Source organism: Stegostoma tigrinum, chromosome 2 (genome assembly GCF_030684315.1).
Source record: "Stegostoma tigrinum isolate sSteTig4 chromosome 2, sSteTig4.hap1, whole genome shotgun sequence".
NCBI lineage: Eukaryota > Metazoa > Chordata > Chondrichthyes > Orectolobiformes > Stegostomatidae > Stegostoma > Stegostoma tigrinum.
This window is the reverse complement of record NC_081355.1, coordinates 30,272,816-30,291,925: the sequence shown is the minus strand read 5'-3', so window position 1 is coordinate 30,291,925 and position 19,110 is coordinate 30,272,816. Positions and strand designations below refer to the sequence as shown.

The 19,110-nt window shown below is 44.4% G+C and overlaps 1 long non-coding RNA gene across 5 annotated transcripts in view; it reads left to right on the top strand.

The window, feature by feature from the left end:
• The window catches only part of LOC125461253 (uncharacterized), a 233,377-nt gene that overhangs the window by 103,950 nt on the left and 110,317 nt on the right, over positions 1 to 19,110 (top strand). For all 5 annotated transcript variants that reach the window (XR_007249447.2, XR_007249446.2, XR_007249444.2 and 2 more), the window contains one exon: positions 6,977 to 7,058. This is a non-coding gene — a long non-coding RNA (uncharacterized LOC125461253). The remainder of the gene's footprint in view (positions 1 to 6,976; positions 7,059 to 19,110) is intronic.

Genomic DNA, 19,110 nt, shown 5'->3' with positions numbered 1-19,110 from the left:
TTAGACATCTATTAAAGGAAGAAGGAGGATTGTGGTGAAGAGGGATTGAATGCTTGTAATGAAGAGGAGGCAGTTAGGGCCAAGATGTTGTAAGTTGTTGACATGCTGCAGAGTTTTAGAAGAATCACGCTGTAGGTGAAAGAGACCGAACAAGGGGAGAAAAAGAGAGGCAAGATATAAATTTTGTTAACAGGAAGACACTGGAACAATGGGTTTGTAGGGAAGTTCATGAAGTAATCCCACAGAAGCTGGTATCCCATCACCAAGTCAACCTTGATTTGCATGTGGAAAATCTTTGACACTGATCCAACTTCCTCAGTGGCAGCTCTTAGTGTGTCAAGATGTCTGACACTTCTGTTCTCATCTGTCAACCTGGACCAGATTAGCAGCCCTAATCAAGGAACTCCCATTCTATTCCAGTTCTTCTGAGGAAGGGTCACCGGACCCAAAATGTTAATGCTGATTTCTCTTACAGATTTGACCAGACCAGCTGAGCTTTTCCAGCAAAACCTTTGTTTATTGTTTCATATTCTATGAGGTCCACCTCGCTGACCTTGTCACAGTCACAAAAGTGTAGTTTGTGAATTTTGGGAATAAGGTAGAAGCCAGGTTGCTGGTGCCAAGACTGGTTCTAATGTAACAAGGACTGCACCAGCTTCCAAATGATTGATTGTGATAGGGGAGTCCCCAGTTAGAGGCACAGACAGACATCTCTGCAGCCGACGGTGAGAAATCAGAACGATGTGTTGTCTCCCTGGTGCCAGAATCAAAGATATCTCAGATATGGTGCAGAACGTTCTTGAAGGGGAGCGAGACCAGGAGAAGGTCATTACACACATTGGAACTAATGACATTGGAAGAGAAAAGGATGAGTTTCTGAGGAAAGGATATGGGAAACTAGACAGGAGTTTAAAAAGGTGGTCCTTAAGGATAGTAATATCTGGACTACTCCCAGTGCCACGTGCTAGTGAGGGTAGGAATAGGAGAATGAAGCAGATGAATGCATGGTTGAGGAGCTGGTGCAGGGGAGAAGGTCTTACATTTTTGGATCATTGGTATCTCCTCTGTGGTAGAAGTGGCCTGTATTAGAGAGACGGATTGTACCTGAATTGGAAGGGGACTAATATACTGGCGGGGAGATTTGTTACAGCTGATCGGGAGGATTTAAATTAGTAATACATGGGGGAAGGGAGGCCATTACCCAGGGAGATAGTGAAGAAAGAGATCTGACACTGATACACTTGGGAAAAGGAGCAAGTCAAACAGTCAGGAACAAAGCACAGAATGAGGTAGGACTGATGCAGTTTATCATAGAATCCCTACAGTGCAGAAACAGGCCATTCAGCCCAACTAGTCCACACTACACCTCCAAAGAGCATCCCACCCAGACTCATTCCCCTACCCTGCATTCTAATCCACTTAACCTAAACATCCATGGACAATATGGGCAATTTAGCATGGCTGCTCCATCTACCCTGCACATCTTTGGACTGTGAGAGGAAACTAGAGCACTCAGAGGAAACCTACGCAGGCACGGGGAGAATGTGCAAACTTCACACAGACAGTTGCCTGAGAGTAGAATCGAACCTGGGTCTGTAGTGCTGGGAGGCAGCAGTGCTAACCACTGAGCCACTGTGCCAGCCCAATGCAAGAGGCCTAACAGGGAGGGCAAGGTTGGTAACATGGGACTGGGTTATCATAACGATTACAGAGACATGGCTCAGGGATGGACAGGACTGACAGTTCAATCTTCCAGAGTTAGATGCTCCAGGAAGGATAGAAGTGGGACAAGAAAGAAGGGAGAGTGGTGTTTTTTGATCAAGGATAACATTACGGCTGTGCTTGGTGGAGGGGGGTGGTGGTTGCGGGGATTACTGGGAATGCATCCAGGGAAACTATTTGGGTGGAGCTGAGAAAGAAGAAAGGGATGAACACCTTGTTGGGATTGTACTATAGACTCTCACAATAGTCATTGGGAAGTTGAGAAACAAATTTGTAAGGCAGTCTCAGTTATCTGTTAGAATAGTAGGGTGATTGTGGTAGGAGATTTTAACTTTCCAAACATAGACTGGGACTGCCATAGTGTTAAAGGCTTGGATGGAGAGGAATTAGTATGTACAAGAAAATTTTCTGATTCAGTTTGTGAATGTACGTATTAGAAAAAGTGCAATACTTGACCTATTCTTAGGAAATAGGGCAGGTAGATGACTGAAGTGTTCATGGAGGAGCACTTTGGGGCCAGTGAACGTAATTCTATTAGTTTCAAAATAATGATAGAAAAGGATAGACTGGATCTATAAATTAAAGTTCTAAATTGGAGGAAGACCAATTTTGACAGTATTAGGCAAGATCTTTCAAAAGTTGATTGGGGGTGGATATTTGCGGGTAAAGGGACAGCTAGAGAATGGGAAACCTTCAAAAATGTGATAACAAGAATCCAGAGAAGCTATGCTCCTATTAGGGTGAAGGTCAAGCTTGGTAGGTGTAAGGGATGCTGGATAACTAGAGAAATTGAGGTTTTGTCAAAATATTGAACAAAGTATATGTTAGGTATAGACAGCAGAGATCGAGTGAATACTTCGATGAGTGCAAAGGCAGTAGAAGTAATACTTAAGAGGGAAATCAGGAGGGCAAAAAGAGGACATGAGATAGCCTTGGCAAATAGGGTTAAGAAGAATCCAAAGAGATTTTATAAATGTGGTAGGGTCAAAGGGTAACTAGGGAGAGAATAGGGCCCCCTAAAGATCAGCAGGGGGGGCCGCCTATGTGTGGAACTGCAGGAGATGGGGGAGATACTCAAGAATATTTTGCAACAGTATTTACTTGGAGAAGGATATTGAAGATATTGAAAGTGGGGCCAACTTAGAAAATGACCATATTACAGAGAAGCAGATGCTGAACGTTGTAAACGCATAAAGCTGGATACTTCCCTGGGACCTGACCAAGTGAACCCTAGAACTCTGTGGGAACCTGGGTAAATGTTTCCTGGGCTCCTTGCCAAGATATTTGTATCATTGATAGCCACAGGTGAGATGCTGGAGGACTGGAGATTAGCTAATGTGGTACACTGTTTAAGAATGGTGGTAAAGAAGAGCCAGGGAATTATAGATCAATGAGCCTGATATCAGTGGTGGGGATGTCATTGGAGGGAATCCTGAGGGACTGGATTTACATGTATTTGGAAAGCCATGGACTGATTAGGGATAGTCAACGTGGCTTTCTGTGAGGGAAATCATGTCTCACTAACTTGACTCAGTTTTATTGAAGAAGTAACAAAGAGATTAATGAGGGCAGAGTAGTGGATGTGATCTATATGAACTTCTGTAAAGCATTCAACAAGGTTCCTCATGTTAGGCTGATTAGCAAGGTTTCATCACATGGATTACAGGGAGGGCTAGCCATTTGGATACAGAACTGGCTCAAAGGTAGAAGACAGAGGATGGTGGTGGAGTGTTGCTTTTCAGACTGGAGGCCTGTGACTACTGGTGGGCTACAAGGATCAGTGCTGGGTCCACTGCTTTTTGTCCTTTATATAAATGATTTGGCCATGAACATAGGTGATGAGATTAGTAAGTTTGCAGATGACACCAAAATTAGAGGTATAGTGGACAGCGAAGAAGGCTACCTCAGAGAACATTGATCAGATGGACTGGTGGGCTGAAGAGTGGCAGATGGAGTGTAATTTAGATAAATGTGAGGTGCTGCATTTTGGAAAGACAAATCAGGGCACTGATTATATGCTTAATGTTGAGGTCCTGGGGAGTGCTGATGAACAAAGAGACCTCGGAGTGCAAGTTCATAGCTCATTGAAAGTAGATTCACAGGTAGATAGGTTAGTGAAAAAGATGTTTGATAAGCTTGCCTTTATTGGTCAGTAAACTGAGGATATGGGAGATCTTGTGTCTGCACAAGACATTGGTTAGGCCACTTTTGGAATACTGCTTCAATTGTGGTGTCCCTGCTATAGAAAGGATATTGTGAAACTTGAAAGGATTCATAAAGACTTACAAAGATGTTCCCAGGAGAGGAGGGTTTGAGCTATCGGGAGAGGCTGAATAGGCTAGGGCTATTTCCCAGGAGTGTCGGAGGCTGAGGGGTCTTCGGAGAAGTTTATAAAATCAGGAGGGGCATGGATAGGTTGAATAGCCAAGGTGTTTTCCCCAAGGTAGGGCAGTCCAAAACTAGAGGGCATTGGTTTAAGGTAGAGGGAAAGACATTAAAGAAATCTAAGGGGCAACATTTATACAGAGAGGATGGTGTATATATTCAATGAGCTACCAGAGGAAGTGATGGAGGTTGGTACAGTTACAACATTTAAAAAGCATCTGGATGGTTGTATGAAATGAAAAGGTTGAGAGATATGAGCCGAACGCTGGCAAATGGAACTAGATTAATTTAAGATATCTTACCAGCACGGATGAGTTGGACATGCTGTATGTCTCTATAACTGTATGTGGTCTGTGTGTGACACTGAGTGCAGATATCAGGAAAAACCTCCATCTTTGATTTAATTATACAGTCTCTTTTCCAAACACTAACCTGGTTATCCCTTAAAAGGATTGATGTAATTGATTTTTCTCTGACGGTCTGGTTTGCAGATTAGTGGGAAGACTGACTTATGATGATGGCACAGAAGGCCTTTAATCTCATTCATGACCCAATTTCAATCATCTGGACTGTCGCTGTAGCTGCAGCTTAGCTGTTGAAATTTGATGAGAGCTGATAGCCATCTGAGGAACATCGTCTTGGAGATACTTGTAATCCTTGTGGATTCGAAACATAGACCTTCTGTTGGAATTAATGCAGTGTCAAGTTGGAGCCAGAGCCAGTCACAGTGGAATTGTGGCTATGTTTTAGTGATGGTGGGTGAGGGATAACTAGGAATCGATAAAGTGGTTGACCTCTCCTTCTCCTCTTCAAAATAGTGGCATGAGATCTTTCACGTGCACCTAAGAGGGCTATTGGGACCCTGGTCTAGCATCGCAACTGAAAAGCCCCTGACAGCACAACACTCCCTAAATCCTATCCTTGACCATCAGCCTGGAGTCTGTAATCACTGAGGGGCTTGAGGGTGAGGGGAGTGATTTTCACTGTTTCCTATTGATATATGCTACAAACACATTTATGAATTTGCAGTGGATAGCAAACAGTTGAAATCTTTCCCCTTATGCATACAATGCTTCTCTGCCCAGTGAATGCAGCAATACTCCAGACTAACAAATAGAGATATTTCTATAGGCTTGCTTTGTATACACTATAATTTGTATCACAAGGACCGTGGCCAAATTGGCTCAAATTCTAGTGATGGGGAGAAGCTAATGTCTGAAGATAACTGCAACTGTCAACTTGTGAACTGTGTCTACTTTCATTTGTGGAAGCTCACTTTCAACCCTTTGGTCCATCATGCCATCACTCCTATAATTCATTAAACCAGGGTCACACGGTCTGATTTGAGTTTCCCGTCTGTACATCTCCACTAAGAAAATTTCCCCTGCCTCCCTTATACAGTATATAATTTTGTGTTTTAGGCTTTGCTCAATCTGATGGTATTGACATCTGAACATGAGACTCCTGTCACGGATCTGTGGGAATTTCAGGTTGTGATCTTGGTTTTAATATAGTGTACAAATTGATGCTTTCTGTATGTCATGTGCGCATGTTGCAAAACAGTGCATTCTCAGTCCAAAGTTCACTGTTCATCATGAATTAATCCCTACCTAATCTAGTAGGCCAAGACCTGTAATTGCCATGGGAGTATTCCTGATCTTATCCCAAATTTGGCGCAAGATTTCAGGAGACACATCTGTTATCAGTCATATGCGCTGTTTCCTCAGTTGCAGATCGGGTCCAGTATTTTTTCTATGTTTACCTCATTTTCCCAAAAGATTAGTTAAAATCCCATCTTAGATGAACAATCTTGATTTCCCCAACTCTTCGTCTAGTAGTGATTGGGAGGCAGGGTTTATATTTGCTCAGAAAGATCATGTCTCTTCAAACATCAACAGCTAATCTGCAGCGTGTAATAGAAGTTCAAGTGATTGAAATTGGGCCATCAGTGGGATTAAAGGCCTTCTGTGCCATCCCTGTGAAAAGTCAGTCTTTCCACTAATCTACTATCCAGATTGTCAAAGAGAAAAGTCAATTAGGTCAATCCCTTTAAGAGATAACCATGTTTGTCTTTTGAAGAGACGTTGTATCATTAAATCAAAGATGGCGGTTTTTCAACTGCAGTGTCTAACTTTATTTACATATATCTGGCATCAATAATCATACACCTTTTGGATGAAGACTATCTGAAATCGCTGTTACTGATAAATTAATTTTAAAGCACTGTATTTGATATGATTACATGATCGCGTAGAAAAATTATATTTCAGCTGATAATTTGACATGCCAGTCTATAATCAAAAATGACCACTTGGTTGGCAGGAAAGGGAGAAGGTTGATGGAATTTGAGAGTTAATCAGAAGAATTCAGTCTATTTCGGGCCATTACAGTTCATTTAGGGTAATGATCTCATGGCATTGTGCCATCTCAGTCTGAGATGGTGCCACTGGTGCCAATGTTTTGCAGAATGGTGCCTTTTCATCTGGACTAAATTGCTTTTATTTCCATTTTGTAAACGAATTCCACAGTGCTGTGGTTATAGATGCAATCTCTTCATGCCATCTTTGGAAAGGAAATCTCACTATCATTATCTGGATTGAGTGACGCTACCCTGCTTCAGTTGCTGGCTCTAGGCAGGTCACTTTTATCCCCCTTGTGATCATTCATGCATGCTGCATAAGCACGGGCTTCGGGTGCTTTGTACACCATGTGACTAGATGCCAGTTAGCTTATTGTGAGCTTGCAAGAGAACTGTGCATGGTGAAATCAAATAGGTATGACAGCGAATTTAGTTTGTTCTCTGTGAAACAGTTTGGAATTTCTTTTGACATCAAAGCCTCTATAACAATGTAGTTGTTCTTATTTGCAGCTTTCCCTCTCTAAATTTGCTCCAGCATGAAACCAACTCTAGTGAAGCAATGAAGAACAGTGCAGAATCTCACAATTGAACTGTAAGTACTGATGTTAAAAAAAACTTAAGTCTCATCTGACCATTACAATCAACATGAGCAAAATATGAGGGTGGAAGGAATATCTCCCATCCTCCTCAGACATGAATTCATCTTAAATCTGTTCCTGACCTTGCCCCACCCTGTCTTTGTAATCTCCCCCAATTTTACACAGCCTGATGGACATGACTGTCCTCCCCTGATTCTGGCTCCCTCTTCATGTCTGATTTTCTTCAATCTGTCATTGATGGCCAACCCTGCACCCTCACCCCTCACTAAACTGTTTCCTCCTTGGAGGAAACCTTCCTGTCCAACTTTCCTTATGTCCTAGTGTGTGGATTGCTGACACATTTTGATTAATGGAACTTCTGTGGTGCCTCGGAATCTTTCACTGAAATGAAGACGCTTCAGTCATACATGATTGTTGTTGATCAGGTATTGTAACCAAATTTGCACAGTCGAGACCAAACAGGCAGGCTGTAACAGTTGTTGACAATTCTACTCCTTTTCTGCGAAGCATCCTTGATTATTCAAGGATTGCTGAACCGTGGCTTTGGTATGAGGCAGAGCCCAAAAAGTCCCACCTGCTACAAGGATTGAAGCCCAGGGTGTTGGAATTAACCACAGATAAGTTGTCCAGTCAACTGCCTTAAATGACCCCAGGCCCCATCTTGTGTACTCACTGGGAAATTGGCAACATGCTGTGGTCTGATAATGAACTTGCTTTTTCGAGACATTGCAAGAATGGCTGTGGGCAAGCTGTAGAACCCTTATTTTCATATGATGTGGGACACAGTAAAGATTTAACTGATGCTTGAGTGTGAGGGTTTGTAGCCTGAAAATATGTGTGGACATAGGATATTAAAATATTTTATCTCTGTATGTTTCCTGTTTATATCTGAGTACTTCCTGTTTATAGCTAAGTACTTCCTGTCTATATACATCCTGCCTACAAAAACAACTTCCTGTTGACCTATTTTGGCTACACTTTTATCAATGTTGCTTTGACCAGTTCTCGAATGGAGCAGCAGTTCAAACCTCTACGTTCATCCTATTTTACAAAAATTCTATCTATTTTTCCTAACTAACCTGTCCAACAATGCTAGTATACATCTCAGGAGCAGGTGGGACTTGAACCTAGGCCTCCTGATTCAGAGGTTGGGGCACTACCGCTGTACCACAAAAGGGGCTCCAGCCAACTCTAACCCACTGTAATTTGTTTCCCAAATTTATAATGAGTGCTGTTGTTTAATTGCAAGTAATAAGTGTTTTATAACACAACAGATATAAGCTAATGCTTTGAAATGGGGCCTGAATTACACCTGTCTGACAAATTAATATTTAGCATGTGTCAACTGAAATTGACACCTGGATTTAATTCCCAAGTGCAATGCCATGTGGATCAACTTGGGTATTTAATATACTTATGTGCCAAATAGGACATATTTTGAACAGATCTGGCAGCTCCAGACTGGGCCTTTATGAGGCATTCTGTGCCATTAGCAGCAGAATTGTTTTTGACCATAACCTGTGAAGTAACTCCACAGAGGCTGGTATCCCATCACCAAGCCACCTGTTATTTACACATGGAGAGTCCTTGACACTGACCCAGCTTCCTCAGAGCCAGCTCTCAGTGTGAACAGAACCTCTGACACTCCTGTTTATATCTGTCAGCCAGGGCTTCCTGACTGTGGCTAATGTGGTCCCACCAGGGAACTCATTTTTTTTGAGGTCCAGCTGGCTGACCTCATTACAATCACTACAACCTGCAACCTCATGACCCAAAATATTCCCTACTCTGCCATCACCACCAAACTGGGAGATCGACCCTAGTTTAAAGACAGTGTGCAGGAAAACAAGCTGGAGGTAACAGCTAAAAGTGAGGTTCTGACCTGCCAAACAGCAGAAGCAGCATGCCACTGAGCAAAACCACAACCAAGGGATTCAAGCCTCTGCAGTCTTGTCACATCTAGTCATGAATGGCACTGGACAATTAGAAAACAAACAAGGGATATAGGCTCCTCAAATATTCCCCATCTTTAACAATGGGGGAGCCCAGCCCATCAGTGCAAAAGACAAGGCTGAAGTATTTGCGATAACAAAGTGTGGAGCTGGATGAACACAGCAGGCCAAGCAGCATTGTGCTCCTGAGATGCTGCTTGGCCTGCTGTGTTCATCCAGCTCTACACTTTGTCACCTCAGATTCTCCAGCATCTGCAGTTCCCATTATCGCTGAAGTATTTGTGACAATTTTCAGCCAGAAGTGCTGAGTGGTTGATCCTTGTAGCATTACAGCTACCAATCTTCAACCAATTTGATTCACGCCATAAGATGTCAAGAAATGGCTGAAAACACTTGTGCCTCGCCAGTACAGCTACAACACCTGATTATGTGGGGAATTGCCCAGATACAACCTGTACATAAAAACAAGAAAATTCTAAAGTGGCTAATTGCTACACCACCAAACTTTTACATTCATGTGAACAGGGAGAGGGCCTTGGTATTGGGTACAATCCAAAAGCCAGTTTTTCTGACTGAAGTAGTCAAGTGTCAGGTTTGATTTTTGTACATGGTGTTCAAATTTTGGAGTGCATGAGAATTAATTCAAAACTTTGCAACTCAAGTGGAAAGAGCACAACCAACTCTGCGATGGCTGACACTCAAAATGGAAAGTGTTAAGAAATTAAGCTATTCACATTCAATTTGCATATGAAAATGAAGTTGGGGTGATGTTAGAATCTGAGCCTCTCCATTGGATAAGGGAAACTGAATTATCTAACAGGTTATACTCAGAGGTGACATTAATGGACTGTGCTAATTACATGTACTTTCCATATGTAAATCAGGTTAATTAGAATACCTTGGCATTATAACTGAAATTGTAAATCAAATAGAACTTGGAGGATATAATTATACTATTACATATTAATGTATTTAGTTAATTAGACATAATTTAGATATGCAAATAGGGTTAATTACACAATAGTGTTCCCTCTATAATTTAAAGATGATAAACACTGTTGAGGTTAGAGGCCTTGTGGCCTGGTGTGGCAATGTTAGATAAACCTTTCCACCTGGACTTTTGTGCTAAACATTTCTTGTTGTTATCATTGATATGTTGCCAGTAAAACTAACTAAAAGGTTAGAGTGGTAGATACAACACTGTTGTGGAGGAGGTCTTCAATTGCTGGACTGGCTGAGGCAGCTGAGCAATATCTTATTTATGTGTAGGTAATCAAAAGTTACACCCAAGGGAACACAACTTTATTTTTCAGGAAGGTGGGTGGAAAGGATCCTTGAAAAGATTCAGTAGTTTGTCATCCAGAGGTGATTGCTCAATGCTACACCACAGATCCTCCTTTCTAAATGCCTATTTTGAATTTGCTTCAGCTTGTTCTAATCTCCTGGAGCCAACCCAAGATGTAACAGCAGTAGATTGTAAGCATATTGCTGTCACCGATAGGAATACACTCCTCCTTCCTTTAGCTACTGTGTGCTGAAACCTTCCAATGGGAAATGGAGCCTAATGTACTGCTATAACCTTGGAAAAAGTACACTGGCTACAGTACAGTGATTCCATCCACCCACTCTCAACGTTATCCACTTCGACAAGGGTGGAATTGAACAGAACTTCCGCCTCCTGTTGCTACATCGGCCCTTTCCTGTTAAACAGAAAAAGCTGCTCTTGTTCTCATTAAGCTCTGCTTTTGCTGTTTCTCCAAATTCCACATTCTTCCTGCTTCATCACTGTTTGTTTCAAGTCCAATTACATCACTTTAACTCATTCCTTCCCAGCACGTCAGATCATTGGAAACTCCTCTGCTTATTTTAACCATCACTCTCCAGCCTCACCACAGTTGGGGTCTTTTGAACCATCTCCTGACCAGCAGAAGCCATAAGGTAAGAGGAGCCAGCAGTGGAGGCCCAGGAAGGTTTTCAAAGTTTTGCTCAGTTTTAGATACTTTTCTGCCCCAGTCAAACTGCCCTGTAATGTTATTACACACCTCTTCAAAAGGTGGGACTTGAACCAAGGCCTCCTGGTTCACAGGTAGGATGCTACCAATGTGCTGCAAGAAACCCTTTCCCCAAATTTGCTCTTGGTTGCCTAATTTAATTTTTAATATGGATGATGTCAAGTGATAATTCCTCTCAACAAAGCAAGTCTAGAGCTTCTCACAAGATGTTTTGCTGCATTTGTAATCAATGGGAGGTGAATGCAGGTAACACATGAGATAAAATGGTTGATCCTAAAATTCCAACAGTGCCAGGAAATTGGCTAGGCCCCCAGATGAGGTAAGATAATGACTGATTGCAGACACTGACTCCAGTTCACAGGAATCTCTTTGGCCTCCTCGAACAGCTATTGGGAGAAGAAATTCATTTGTTAACATTGCCTCTAGTGACTAGCCTCACTAACATCATTGAAGAGCATCATGTAGGCACACAGATAACAGACACTAAAATAAAACAAGGAAAAGTGGTTGCTGGAGACTGAAATGACCAGCAACAGAAATTGCTGCAGAACCTCAGCAATCTTGGAGCGTCTGTGTAGAGAAAACAGAGTTAATGTTTCAAGTAAATCTTCTTCAGAACTAGAAGCAGCTAGGAAAAGATGGTATTTATGCTGATGACTAAGGTTGGGGGGGTTGAGTGAATGGATAGTTGGAAGTGGAGCCCAGAGAAGGAGAGGAAAAAAAAAGTGGAAGATACTGAAAGGGATTATTGTTAGCAAGCCAAGGAGAAGCTAGATAGGTGATAACAGCCCATGAGTTGGCGGAGCTGAAAGAATTGTGACAAGACCTGGGGCCGTGGGGGGAGCTATCAGTCATGGAAGGAAGGCTCTGAAATTGTTAAACTCGATGTTGTAAGGTACAGCCTTCAGGTAAAGTCAGCAGACTGTCTGTACTCGAAGGAAGTCAATTTAAGTGTGCATAATCCACCTAGGAAAAGTGTTATGCAAATTAATATCTCAATTTTATGCATTTTTGTTTGAAAAAATCAAAACAAATATTACGAAAGACAATATTCTCATGGTATGGAGAAGAACAGGTTTGAAACTTGCCTGTTTTTCTCCTGCCATGGTCCTTTTGCCAGGCAGCAAATAGATTAGAACTCCCATTGGCTTTTGGTGGCTATTGCACTTCAGCACTGATGTTGTTGTTAAGTGGTGACTTGTTCACAATATGAGTGTGTACTCCTGCAGAAATACTTGCCCAAGCACAATGAATTTCTTGCTTTTTCTGGTTTCAATTGCATTACTGTGAAGATTGGATGTGCCTTCAGATTTTTTGGATGGGTAGCCTGGGCCTCACTTAAAATTAAACAAAATTCCTGAGATGGCTTTTTGGAATTATAACACCTGACCAGCAGATATGATCAAATATCTGTTTGTTGGAATCTAAAGCATGTGAGAACAGCACCCAGCAGTCATTGGGAAAGTAGATCACAAGGATAATCAGGGAGAGCTCGTATATTCATTGAGGTGCATGTTGGGGAAGGCCCAAAGATTCCTTGGAAGTGCTCTTCTGTCCTTATGGAATCCAATGAGAAGAACGGGTTTGAAGCTCACCTGTTTTTCTCCTGTCATGGTCCTTTTGCTAGGCAGCAAATAGATTAAAACTCCTATTGGCTTTAGGTGGCTATTGCACTGCAACACTGATGTTGTTATTAGGTGGTGACTTGTTCATCTGAAATCAATTTTGAAATCACGAAACTTGCTATAATGCAGTTGTCACTTTACAGACTGTTGGCATGGTTTTGATTTGTCCCTCACTAGACTTGTCCTACCATTCTGAGAAGTAAATGGAAGATGTTAAACTTGAGGCTCATATGTTGGCTATCTTTAGTGTTCTGGCGCAAGAGACTGTGAAGAGCTAATGACATGGGCTCTTTGAAAGGCGTGTTTGCCTTATTTCCTAAAATTGCGCAAAAATGTCATGGATGAAAGGATATTCTTTGGTGTGAACAGCAGCATGTAGCATTTAAACAAAACTCTAGCAAGCACCTGTTGACAGGACATTTGTGATAAAGCATTTTTTAGAATTTAGTAAAGAATGTTTCCCTTTACATTATTGCACTGCATGGAAATGTGATGGAGGAAGGTTTAACTGAGGCATTCAAGAGAGCATTGGGTGATTATTTGGATTAAAGAAAAGTGTGCAAAGGCATGGTGATGTCCATTTGATGAGCTGGTACAGGCATTATTGTGATGGCATTACAGACATGATTATGATGTGGTAGGCATCACAGAGACATGGTTGCAGGGAGTTCAGGACTGACAGTTAAACATCCAAGGATTCACAACATATCAAAAAGACAGGGAGGTGGGCAGAGGGGGTGGGGTTGCCTTGTTAGTTAAGAATGAAATTAAATCTACGGCACTGAATGACATAGGGTCAGAGGATGTGGAATCTGTGTGGGTGGAGTTGAGGAACCACAAAGGCAAAAAAAACTATAATGGGAGTTATGTACAGACCTCCTAACAGTGATCAGGACCAGGGGCACAAGATGCACCGAGAAATAGATAGGGCATGTCAGAAAGGCAAGGTCACGGTGATCACGGGGTCTTCAATATGCAGGTGGACTGGGTGAATAAAGTTGCCGGTGGATCCAAAGAAAGGGAATTCATGGAATGTTTGCAGGATGGCTTTTTGGAACAGCTTATGATGGAGCTCACAAGGGAGCAGGCTATTCTGGACTTAGTGCTATGTAATGAGCCAGATTTGAGAAAAGACCTTAAAGTAAGGGAACACTTAGGAGGCAGCGATCATAATATGAGAGAGTTCAGTCTGCAGTTTGAAAGAGAGAAGGCAAAATCGGATGTAATGGTGTTATATTTAAATAAAGGTAATTACAGGGGCATGAGAGAGGAATTGACGAAAATCAACTGGAAGCGGAGCTAAGCCGCGAAGACAGTGCAGCAACAATGGCAGGAGTTTCTGGGTGTAATTGAGGACACAGTACAGAGGTTCATCCCAAAGAAAAAAAAAGATTATCCGGGGTGGGATTAGACAACCATGGCTGACAAAGGAAGTCAGGAAATATATCAAAGAAAAAGAGACAGCCTATAAAGTGGCCTAAAGCACTGGGAAATCAGAAGATTGGGAAGGCTACAAAAACAAACAAAGGATAACAAAGAGAGCAATAAGGAAGGAGAGGATCAAATATGAAGGTAGGCTAGCCAGTAATATTAGAAATGATAGCAAAAGCTTCTTTCAATACATAAGAAACAAACAAGAGGCAAAAGTAGACATTGGGCTGCTCCAAATTGATGCTGGAAGGCTAGTGAGGGGAGATAAGGAAATAGCTGAAGAACTTAATGAGTTCTTTATGTCAGTCTTCACAGTGGAAGACACGAGTAGAATGCCAACAATTAGGGAGAGCCGGGGGCAGAGTTCAGTATGGTAGGCATTACAAAAGAGAAAGTGCTAGAAAAGCTAAAAAGTCTAAAAATTGATAAATCTCCTGGCCCCGATGGGCTACATCCTAGAGTTCTGTGGGAGGTGGCCGAGGAAATAACGGAGGCTTTGGTCGTGATCTTTCAAAAGTCACTGGAGTCAGGGAAAGTCCCAGATGATTGGAAAATTGCTGTTGTAACCCCTTTTTTAGGAAAGGATCAAGGCAAAAGATGGAAAATTATAGGCCGATTAGTCTAACCTCGGTTGTTGGTAAAATTCCAGAATCCATTGTCAAGGATGAGATTTCTAAATTCTTGGTAGTGCAGGGACAGATTAGAACAAGTCAGCATGGTTTTAGTAAGGGGAGGTTGTGCCTGACAAACCTGTTAGAATTCTTTGAAGAGGTAACAAGTATGTTAGACCAGGGAAATCCAGTAGATGTTATCTATCTAGACTTCCAAAAGGCCTTTGATACAGTGCCTCGCAGGAGGCTGCTGAGCAAGGTGAGGGCCCATGGTGTTCAAGGTGAGCTACTGGCTTGGATTGAGGATCGGCTGTCTGACAGAAGGCAGAGAGTTGGGATAAAAGGCTCTTTTTTGGAATGGCAACCGGTGACGAGTGGTGTCCCGCAGGGCTCAGTGTTGGGGCCGCAGCTGTTCACCTTATATATTAATGATCTGGATGAATGGACTGGGGGCATTCTGGTGAAGTTTGCTGATGATACGAAGATAGGTGGGCAGGCAGGTAGTACTGAAGAGGTGGGGAAGCTGCAGAAAGATTTAGACAGTGTAGGAGAGTGGTCCAGGAAATGGCTGATGAAATTCAATGTGAGTAAATGTGAGGTTTTGCACTTTGGAAAAAAGAATACAGGCATTGACTATTTTCTAAATGGTGAGAAAATTCTTAAAGCAGAAGCACAAAGGGATCTGGGAGTGTTGGTCCAGGATTCTCTAAAGGTTAACTTGCAGGTAGAGTCCGAGATTAAGTAAGCGAATGTAATGTTGTCGTTTATCTCAAGAGGGTTGGAATATAAAAGCAGCGATGTGCTTCGGAGGCTTTATAAAGCTCTAGTTAGGCCCCATTTAGAATACTGTGTCCAATTTTGGGCCCCGCATTTCAGGAAGGACATACTAGCCCTGGAGCGTGTCCAGCGGAGATTCACACGGATGATCCCTGGAATGGTAGGTTTAACGTATGATGAACGGCTTAGGATCCTGGGATTGTACTCATTAGAGTTGAGAAGGTTGAGGGGAGGTCTAATAGAAACTTACAAGATAATGTATGACTTAGAAGGGGTGGTCACGAAGGAAGTTGTTTCCGTTAGGCGGGGAGACTAGGACCCGTGGGCACAGCCTTAAAATTAGAGGGGGTAAATTTAAAACAGAAATGAGACGACATTTCTTCAGCCAGAGAGTGGTGGGCTTGTGGAATTCATTGCCACGGAGTGCAGTGGAGGCCGGGACGTTGGATGCATTCAAGGCAGAGATTGACACATTCTTGATCTCACAAGGAATCAAGGGCTACTGGGAAAGTGCAGGGAAATGCCCATCAGCCATGATTTAAATGGTGGAGTGGACTTGATGGGCCGAATGGCCTTACTTCCATTCCTATGTCTTATTGTCTTATGGTCTTATTATGGGACAAACGGCCTCCTTCTGCACAGTAACAATGTTGTGATTCTCTGATTTCCTTTACAAGTTGAACAGACAGCCTTGGGTGTGTGCTGATATCAGACTGATTATGTTGTGCAAGATGTACAGCTGATGGCATTTTTGATTAAAGATTGAGCACATGAGATGCTAGGATGACAGGTTGTGTAATTTTAACCCTTAATTCTGAAATGTAATTTTTTTAAGAGGACTGACGCAATGAGAAAATAACAGCAAATGTAAAAAGGAAGTTTGATGTGGAGCCAAAAAGATGTGATGTGCATTTGTGTGTATATGATGTGCCGGTGTGTGTGTGCCCATGAGAGCACACGTGCAAGTGTGTGTGTGTGTGTGTGTGTGCGCGCGCGCGCGCGCGCGCGCATGTGAGCGAGTGTGAGAACGCACGTGCACCGGGGTGTGTGTGTGTGTGCCTGTGTGAGCGTGTGCGTGTGAGAGCACGCGCGCATGCATATGTGTGTGCGGGGTGTTTGTGTGCGTGGTGTGTGTGTGAGCGTGTGAGATTGCGTGTGCACGCATGTGCGTGAGTGGGGTGTGTGCGTGTGAGAGCATGTGCGCACACATGTGTGAGTTCGTGTGAGTGTGCACGGCGGTGTGTGTGTGCGCGTGTGTGAGCGTGTGAGTGCATGTGTGTATACGTGTGCCCGTGTGCGTGTACATGTATATGTGTGCCCATGTGAATGTGTGTGTACCTGTGTATCAGTGTGTGAGAGCGCGTGTGCGCAATCACGTGAGAATATGAGTGTGTGCTTGTGAGCGTGTGTGCGCCTGTGCGGGTGTGCTTGTGAGCACACGCGTGTGTGTTGTTTGCATGTGAGAGTGTGCGCGTGCACGTGTGAGCGCGGGATGTGTGTGCGCGTGTGAGAGTGCAAGAGTGTGTGTGGGGTGTGTGTGCATGTGAGAGGGTGCATGCACACGTGTGTGTGTGCGAGGTGTGTGTGTGCGTAGCTTGTGTGTGTGCGTGTGAGAGTGCACCGGTGTGTGTGGGGTGTGAGAGGGCGTGCGGACACGTGTGTGTGTGCATGGGTTGTGTGTGTGCTTGTGAGAGCAGGTGCGCACGCGTGCAGGTGTATGCGTCTGCATGTGAAACTACACGTGTGTGAGTGTCAGCACGCAAGCGTGCATGTGTCCATGTGAGCACACGTGTGTGTGTGTGTGTGCACGCATGCGTGTGTGTGTGTGGGGTCTGTGTGTGCGCGTGTGAGAGCGCGCATGCGCGCGCGCTCTCACATGCACGCATGCTCTCACACGCACACACGCCCCGCGCACGCACACGTGCATGTGCGTGATCTCACACGTGCGTGCGCGCTCTCACAAGTGCACACACAGCCCCCCTACACACACACGCATGCGTGCTCGCTTTCACACACACACACACACCTCACACACGCGCGTGCGTTCACACGGATACATGCGCGTGTGCGTGAGCAGGGTGTGTGTGCACGTGTGAGAGCATGCGCGCATGTGTGGGGTGTGCTTGTGAGAGCGCGTGCGTGTGAGAGTGTGTGCGTGTGAGAGAGAGCGCTCGTGTGCCCATGTGCATGTGAGATTGCGCGTGTGTGTGCCTGTGTATCTCTGTGCATCTCTGTGTGCGTATACATGTGTGCGGACGCATGAGTGTGCGCGTGCGCTTGTGTGTGTGCCTGCGTGTCCGTGTGCCCATGTGCTCGTGTGTGTGTGTGTGTGTGTGTGTGTGTACCTGTGTATCTGTGGGCATATGTGTCCCTGTGTATCTGTGTGCGTGTGCCTGCATGTGTGTGCGTATACCTGTGTGCAACCGCGTGAGTGCGCAAATGCACGCGTGTGTATGTGTATGCCCATGTGTGTGTGCATGTGAGACCGTGTGTGTGTGTGTGTGTGTGTTTGTGGGGTGTGCGTGTGTGAGCACGCGTGAGAGAGTACGGGCGTGTGCGTGTGAGAGCGCGCATGCATGCATATGTGTTTGCAGGGTGTGTGTGTGTGAGAGGACGCGCACATGTGTTTGTGTGTGGGGTGTGTGTGTGCGTGTGAGATCACGTGTGCACGCATGTGCATGAGCGGGGTGTGTGTGCTTGTGAGAGCATGTGCGCATGTGTGTGCATGTGTGGGGTGTGTGTGAGAGCACGTGCGCATCCACGTGTGTGCGGGGTGTGTGTGTGTGTGTGGGTTGTGTATGTGCGTGTGAGTGCGGAGTGTGTGTGTGCGCATGTGAGAGTGCACCGGTGTGTCTGGGGTGTGAGAGGGCGCGCGCGTGTGTGTGTGTGCGCGCGCGCGCGCATGGGTTGTGTGTGTGCTTGTGAGAGCACGTGCGCGTGCGGGGTGTGTGTGTGTGAGAGCACGCAGGTGTGTGTGTCTGCGTGTGAACGTGCACGCGCGTGTGTGTGCAGGGTGTGTGTGTGTATGCATGTGAGAGCACGCATGCGCGTGCGTGTGTGTGCATGTGAGAGTGTGCACACGTGTGTGAGAGCACGCACGCATGTGCGTGTGTGTATGTGCGTGTATGTGTGCCTGTGTATGTGCGTGTGTGTGCCTGTGTATCTCTGTGCGTCTCTGTGTGCGTTTACATGTGTGCGGACGCGTGAGTCTGCGCGTGCGCTTATGTGTGTGCCTGCGTACCCGTGTGTGTCTGTATGCCCATGTGCCTGTGTATGTGTGTGCCTGTGTGTGTGTATCTACATTTATCTGTGTGTGTGTCTACTTGTGTATCTGCATGCCTGTGTATCTGTGTGCGTGTGCCTGCATGTGTGTGCGTGTACCTGTGTGCAACTGCGTGAGTGCACGCGTATGTATGTGTGTGTGCCCATGTATGTGTGTTTGTGTGTATATCTGCATCTATCTGTGTGTGTGTGTGTGTGTATCTGTGAGCCTGCATGTGTGTATGTGTGCGCGCACACGTGTATGTATGCGCATGCACACCCGCCTGCGTTCGAGTGCGTGTGCGTGCGCTTGTGTACCTGTGTGTGTGTGTGTAGCTGTATCTATCTGTGTGTCTGTCTGTCTGTGTATCTGCGT